Source organism: Rhinoraja longicauda, chromosome 6, assembly GCF_053455715.1.
Source record: "Rhinoraja longicauda isolate Sanriku21f chromosome 6, sRhiLon1.1, whole genome shotgun sequence".
Lineage (NCBI taxonomy): Eukaryota > Metazoa > Chordata > Chondrichthyes > Rajiformes > Arhynchobatidae > Rhinoraja > Rhinoraja longicauda.
Window position 1 is genome coordinate 2,508,276 of NC_135958.1, and position 7,827 is coordinate 2,516,102.

Below are 7,827 nucleotides of genomic sequence, written 5' to 3' on the forward strand. Positions count from 1 at the left end.
GACATTTAATATATTTCCAAGAAGCTAAAGAACAATGGAGGAGGGTCACGTTTTTCCATGCAGCTGGTGAAATGTCACTAGATGGGCGAGCCCTTATCATCATGCCGTGGAAACAACTTGCCGTGTGTAGAAGAGCCAGAAATCATGAAAAAAACACTTCTGTAATTAAATTGAGGTTTCCCTTGGAAAATTACGAAAATACGAAAAATACAAATCAGAGTAAGAGTGGGTCATAAAGCTTGGTCCACAAATCAAAAAGACCCGACTCTATTTGCCACAACTCCATTTTCCCCCTACTTCCCCTTAACCCTTGACTGCACTTTTGACTAAAAATCTGTCCAGCTCGACTTTGAACATATTCAACTAATCCAACTCTGCTGCTTTCTCCAGTACAGCGCAGACAGCATCTATGGAGGACACGGATAGGCGACGTTTTGGGTTGGGAACCTTCGTCAATCTTCTTCTGTGAAACGTGGAGAAATGTCACCTCTCTGTGTCCTCCAATCTGACCCTTGAGTTACTCCAGCACTTACCTAGTTTTAGATTCCCCCATAAGCGACGCTACCTCTCTCAGAATGGGGCTATGATCTTCTCAATAATTGAACACTGTCCTGTGAATAATAGCCACAATGGGTAGCTATAATCAACTGTACTAGGACAAGAAGATACCACTGAGAAAAACTAAGGCTCTGTGAAAAAGGACATAGATCAAGTTTAATAATGAGTTGGGGAGTGAGATATGAAAGTTTAAATGTTGGGTAATTTTTATTTCATTTTCTGCGAGGCAGTTGAACAGAACAATGTGCACGCTGCTACACTAGAGAAGTGGCCTGAACTACAAGGCACAGGGGCAGCAGTGCACAGTTATTAGTACAGAAACCGAGGAGAATAACTGTGATAAAAACTTAGAACAATTATACCATCACACTCGAGGCCGCATGGCAATCACGCCTTAATAAATAAAAATAATTTAAAATTCTGTAAATATCCCCATGAGGAGACAAGACTACGAAAACAGAGAAAACCGAATACTCAAACTCTAACAATTGAAAGCACCTCAGGATGTACCTTCTGATACATAATTTCTCACTAAAATATATCAAAAGTTCCTCAATATTGGTACAAAGGGTTCACAGTTTAACAACTGAACATAACGCACGATGCAGCAAACATAATAACTATTGGACCTTGTGACATGTTATGTTAAAAATGAGTCACTGAAATAAAAACACTTGATGTTAGAGGGGTCATGTTTTATTTACTGGATCATTCATTCCAAATCCCTGGAGTATTTATTTGATACCCTAGTGCTGACTTTTATTAAAGAGCAGGAGAGTACATTAGTATTGGCAATTATCCAGTATGGATAACATCATCAGATGAAAAGTTAATAGTTGATTTTTCATTTGTCAGTTTACTTTGGATTCGGGCAAATAAACGTCACCCATTCCTTCTCTCCCGAGATGCTGCCTGACCTGCTGAGTTACTCCAACATTTTGTGAATAAATCGATTTGTACCAGCATCTGCAGTTATTTTCTTGTATATCAGAGGGTTGGGCTTGAGGTTTCTTGAAAAATGAATCATTATTTATAATAAAGGAACTGTCCCCAAACCCTCCAGCATTTTAGCTATTCTGGTGGGTTTGGATTGTTACACTTAGGAAAACAAAACAAATAAGGGCTTCAATTATTTAACAAGAATATTAAAATAACACAAATGATCATTTTCTGATCCATTCTATGGCTTCATTATTGGAAGAATACAAAACAAAGATAAATAACCGCTTTTCTGACTTGTGATAAATGTTAAAGTTAAAGGGCATAACAAGGCAAGCAGAAAGGTTTAAAGGGGATCTCAGTGATAAATATTTCACACAAAATAGTTGCTATCTTGAATGAGCTGCCAGATGGTAGAGATAGGAATAGTAACATTGTTTAAGAGCCACCTGGACAGACACCAGAAATGAGCAGGGCATTGCGGATATGGAATTAATCCTGGCAAGTGGGAGTAGTATAGATGGGCACCATGGTCGGTATAAACGCAGTGGGCCGAAGGGCCAGTTTCTATGCTATATAACTCCATGACTCAGTGACATTGGATGCCAAATGGTTTGACCTTTGTTTAAAGATTACTCATCAAAATGCAATCTGCACTCTTAACAGTAATCAATGTTAAAGACTATGCTTTGTCCTCATGAAAATGTTTCTGTAAAATGGAGCATTGTTTCTCTGGAAGAAAAACACGTCTGGCTCCAGTGACCAGATTATCCTGTTGCTCCTCTATTTTCCCACACACTGGGCCAGAAGCAGTGGACCAAAAGAATGTTGCTCCTTTAAAAGGCAGATCACTGTCGTTCTTGGTCCAAGCCATGAACCTGACTTGGTAATAGATACTGGTGTAGCCCAGTATCAGGTTTCAGGTCGAGACCCGATGCAAGATGAGGGTTCCCTGTCCTGGTGCAGTAGAGAGCACACTGACTGGTTGCATCATGGCCTGGCTCGGTAACTCCAACGCCCAAGAGACAGAAGAAAGTCAGGGACATTGCCTGGTTCATCCCAGGTACTGACCTCCCACCATCACTAAAGATGCACCCTGCCCTCCTTGCTGCTATCATCAGGAAGAAGGTGCAGGAGCCAGAGAATTGTTACCTCCAGATTCAAAGACAGCTTCTTCTGGCTCCTGAACCGCACTGCACTGCACAACCCTAGACACAGTAACGGACTATTATGGACATTATTCAAGATGCACTAAAGTACTTAAGAGTGCACCATTATGGTCATTACCTGGACAACACACACAACCCTATTCAGATGCAAACAGAACTAAAGAGCAAATGGTCTGACAAAGCAGTGATGTACGTGATAACAGAGAAAGATTTCAGCAAACTCCAGTCATATTTTGATAAAGGGTAGTTTTGCACAATGAGGAGTGATATGAATGACCTACACACAGTTGTGGGGTAAATAGTTAATCTTGTGGGGTAAATACTTAATGTTGTGTATGTCAAAAATAATATTATAAGTAAATTTGTAATTCTGTCACACACGAGAAATAATGGAAATGTCCATGGTGCACAGAATCAGAGATAGCGTGAGCACTATTTGCTACTGACTATCCACAGCAACTTTCCATGATAGTTATTCTTCAGATTCTTCCCCCATTTCCTTCCTAAAGGAAACACCTGGTTTTACTCAGAGAATCGTTGCAGAAACACTGCCAAGACCAGAAACGCAATTCAACAACATGGTGTATTCTAGACAGCCATGTATTGCTGTTCCTGCATACTTCCATAATACTCACGCAAGAATCAATTGTCAAGGTTAATGCATGTTCTTTAACACATTATGGGACTCATCAAGTGACAAAATATTGGCACTGAAGCCCGTCGACCAGGCACCTCTACCAGAGTATTTAATTGCTCACAAAATTGTGCATGCAGGTGAGTGTCAGTTGTTGTACACCTCCCAAAGCCATGTCAACTGCGTGATGGACCCATTAAGTCAGTTGCACAGCCTGGCCTGTCCATACTATACACTGGCTCCCTACCGTACTTACAGGAGGTTGGCAGGTCGGCAGGCCTACAACTGCTTATGGGAATAGGAAATAAGGTAACAGGTATTTCAGAAAATGGCTGAAAGTAATCCAGACTGAGAGCACAGATTCGGACATCACAGAGCAGAACATGCTCCGGGTGTTGAAGAGAAAAAGGCAGCCCTTGCTCGTATATGATGGAAATATACCTCCAGGAAACATCTGTTGGAAATAAGATTCTACAAAGCAGTTCAGTGCCAGATGTTTAGGTTGCAAGGCATGGCTGCAATAGTCTGGAAGTTTACCAACCTTGTCAGAGTTACCAAGGTAAGAAAGCAGGGGTTCTTATTCTGTGTCAGACCTTCGAACTCACCTGTAGATTGCTCAAAATACTTCCATTCACTCTTGTACAAATCGCTGCTGAATGGTTCACTTCATCTTCATGTCTTGCAGCAACTTGCCACAATAGCATCACTCACATCTCACATGCTGTACATCCACGACTGAATCACCAAGGACATATCCTCCAAGCACATCACCATACACTCACTAATAGGTGCACCTATAGGAAGAACATTCAGCTTGGGAAGACGCTGCCAGAGGATGCAGAGCAGGTTTGAACAAACTTTAAAAGGAAATACACTGTCCATGATGGGCAGAAGTGTCCAATCCTCGGTGACTGCCAATGTTGAAAGAGTCTTCTTCACACATGCTTTCTTAACAAGCTGTCTATTCAGTGGAAAGCAGTGACGGGATCGGTCAAAGGCAGCATGGATTTATGAAGGGGAAATCATGCTTGACTAATCTTTTGAGGATGTAACAATTAGAATGGATAAGGGAGAGCCAGTGGACAGTGTACCTGGACTTTCAAAAAGCCTTTGACAAGGTCCCACACAAGAGATTAGTGTGTAAAATTAGAGCACATGGTATTAGGGATAGGGTATTGACATGGTTAGAGAACTGTTTGGCAGATAGGAAGCAAAGAATAGGAATTAACGGGTCCTTTTCAGAATGGCAGGCAGTGACTAGTAGGGTGCCGCAAGGCTTGGTGCTGGGACCCCAATATATATGTTTACAATATATATTAACGATTTAGACGAAGGAATTAAATGTAACATCTCTAAGTTTGCAGATGACACAAAGCTGGGTGGCAGTGTGAGCTGCGAGGAGGATGCTATGATGCTGCAGGGTGACTTGGATAGTTTGGGCAGATGCATGGCAAATGCAGTATTATAGACAATAGACAATAGGTGCAGGAGTAGGCCATTCGGCCCTTCGAACCAGCACCGCCATTCAATATGATCATGGCTGATCATTCTGAAATGTGGATAAATATGAGGTTATCCACTTTGGTGGCAAGAACAGGAAGGCAGATTATTATCTGAATGGTGTCAGATTAGGAGAAGGGGAGGTGCAACGAGACCTGGGTGTCCTTGTACACCAGTCACTGAAAGTAAGCATGCGGGTCAGTCTGAAGAAGGGTCTCGACCCGAAACGTCACCCATTCCCTCTCTCCTGGATGCTGCCTGACCTGCTGAGTTACTCCAGCATTTTGTGATACCTTTGATGTGGGTACAGCAGGCAGTGAAGAAAGCTAATGGCATGTTGGCCTTCATTGCGAGAGGATTTGAGTTTAGGAGCAAGGAGGTCCTACTGCAGTTGTACAGGGCCCTGGTGGGACCGCACCTGGGGTATTGTGTGCAATTTTGGTCTCCTAATTTGAGGAAGGGCATTATTACCATTGAGGGAATGCAGCGTAGGTTCACCAGGTTAATTCCTGGGATGGCGGGACTGACGTATGATGAAAGAATGGGCCGACTGGGTTTGTATTTGCTAGAATTTAGAAGGATGAGAGGAGATCTTATAGAAACATATAAAATTCTTAGTGGATTGGACAGGATAGATGCATGAAAAATGTTCCCAATGTTGTGGGAGTCCAGAACCAGGGGTCACAGTTTAAGAAAAAGGGGTAGGCCATTTTGGATTGAGATGAGGAAAATCTTTTTCACCCAAAAAGTTAAAATATGTGGAATTCTCTGCCACTGAAGGCAGTGGCGGCCAATTCACTGGATGTGTTCAAGAGAGAGTTAGATTTAGCTTTTTGGGCTAAGGGAATCAAGGGATATGGGGAAAAAGCCAGAACTGATTTTGGATGATCATCCATGATCATATTGAATGGCACTGCTGGCTCGAAGGGCTGAATGGCCTCCTCCTGCACCTATTTTCTATGTTTCTATGTAACAGACCGGAGGATTGGGGATTAACCTCAATTAATTACTGAAAGGGCATACTCATGTGGTCAGGTGAAAAGGTAAATAAAAGCTACTGCAAAGGAAACAGTTTGGAAATGGCAATTTGTTCTTTCATAGAGATAGAAGTAGCATTCAGGCGAAAAATCTGAAGGATGTCTTAGATTGACTCAACAAGTATTGCTGAAAGCAAATATTTTGTTTTAGGAAATTCTGTAGAATGTCAGATATTATTGGCAGTTCCTGAAGCCAACTGGGTAAAACAACATATTCAACAAAGAGGCATTTGCTGATAATAAAACTAGTGGAAAGACCCGTCTCCACAGCAACCAAATTCTTCAGCTCAATGCAGACCACCCTTTTAATCCCAAATAGCAAAAAAAAAATCAAGGTTCAACAAAAGGTTATATTTACCTCAACAAAATATGTACTAAGGGAGAAAACTGCAAACGAAGTCTTAAGTTACACGGAATTGAAATCTGCACAAATATGTGAACAATTTTGCCTCGCTGGGGGAAGACCTAAAACAGAGTTTGTCTCCATAACTTAAAGCAAGACATACTGTTTGGACAGCATTGAACAGAGTTTGTCGCCAATGGGGTACCGCAAGGTTCGGTGCTGGGACCCCAGCTATTTACGATATACATTAATGACTTAGACGAAGGGATTAAAAGTACCATTAGCAAATTTGCAGATGATACTAAGTTGGGGGGTAGTGTGAATTGTGAGGAAGATGCAATAAGGCTGCAGGGTGACTTGGACAGGTTGTGTGAGTGGGCGGATACATGGCAGATGCAGTTTAATGTAGATAAGTGTGAGGTTATTCACTTTGGAAGTAAGAATAGAAAGGCAGATTATTATCTGAATGGTGTCAAGTTAGGAGGAGGGGGAGTTCAACGAGATCTGGGTGTCCTAGTGCATCAGTCAATGAAAGGAAGCATGCAGGTACAGCAGGCAGTGAAGAAAGCCAATGGAATGTTGGCCTTCGTAACAAGAGGAGTTGAGTATAGGAGCAAAGAGGTCCTTCTACAGTTGTACCGGGCCCTGGTGAGACCGCACCTGGAGTACTGTGTGCAGTTTTGGTCTCCAAATTTGAGGAAGGATATTCTTGCTATGGAGGGCGTGCAGCGTAGGTTCACTAGGTTAATTCCCGGAATGGCGGGACTGTCGTATGTTGAAAGGCTGGAGCGATTGGGCTTGTATACACTGGAATTTAGAAGGATGAGGGGGGATCTTATTGAAACATATAAGATAATTAGGGGATTGGACACATTAGAGGCAGATAACATGTTCCCAATGTTGGGGGAGTCCAGAACAAGGGGCCACAGTTTAAGAATAAGGGGTAGGCCATTTAGAACCGAGATGAGGAAGAACTTTTTCAGTCAGAGGGTGGTGAAGGTGTGGAATTCTCTGCCTCAGAAGGCAGTGGAGGCCAGTTCGTTGGATGCTGTCAAGAGAGAGCTAGATAGAGCTCTTAAGGATAGCGGAGTGAGGGGGTATGGGGAGAAGGCAGGAACGGGGTACTGATTGAGAGTGATCAGCCATGATCGCATTGAATGGCGGTGCTGGCTCGAAGGGCTGAATGGCCTCCTCCTGCACCTATTGTCTATTGTCTAAAACAAGACATAATGTTTGGGCAGCATTGAATGTTCCAGTTCCAGTTTAAATTCCATTTGGAATATTTTGGAGGACCAAGAACCAAGAATACAACTTGGGAAAAAAACTCCGGAGACATTTCCTCCAAGGAATGAAACTTTAGAAATAATAATCGGGCAAAAGTGGACCTGATATATTTAAGTCAAGAGGCTGCACTGGCGTCGAATCAATGAATGTTTACTCAATTAAAACAAATGAGCGAGTGCAGCCTCTCTGGAACATGCCCACACAAAACAGTTATCCTCAGTCACAATCAATGTGGGCAACAGGCAGCAGGGGAGGTGAATGAAAACGCGGCGACAACAACAACAACAACAACATCAGTGCTAAAGTCATCACAACCTGCGGTCATTTCAATCGGCGCCAACGAGAGAAGTTGGACGGGACTCA

The 7,827-nt window shown here is 42.5% G+C and overlaps 1 protein-coding gene across 2 annotated transcripts in view; it reads right to left on the bottom strand.

Annotated features, from left to right (window-relative positions):
* ripor1 (RHO family interacting cell polarization regulator 1) overlaps positions 1-7,827 on the bottom strand; it is a 206,915-nt gene that overhangs the window by 199,062 nt on the left and 26 nt on the right. The gene's annotated exons all lie outside the window — the stretch shown is intronic.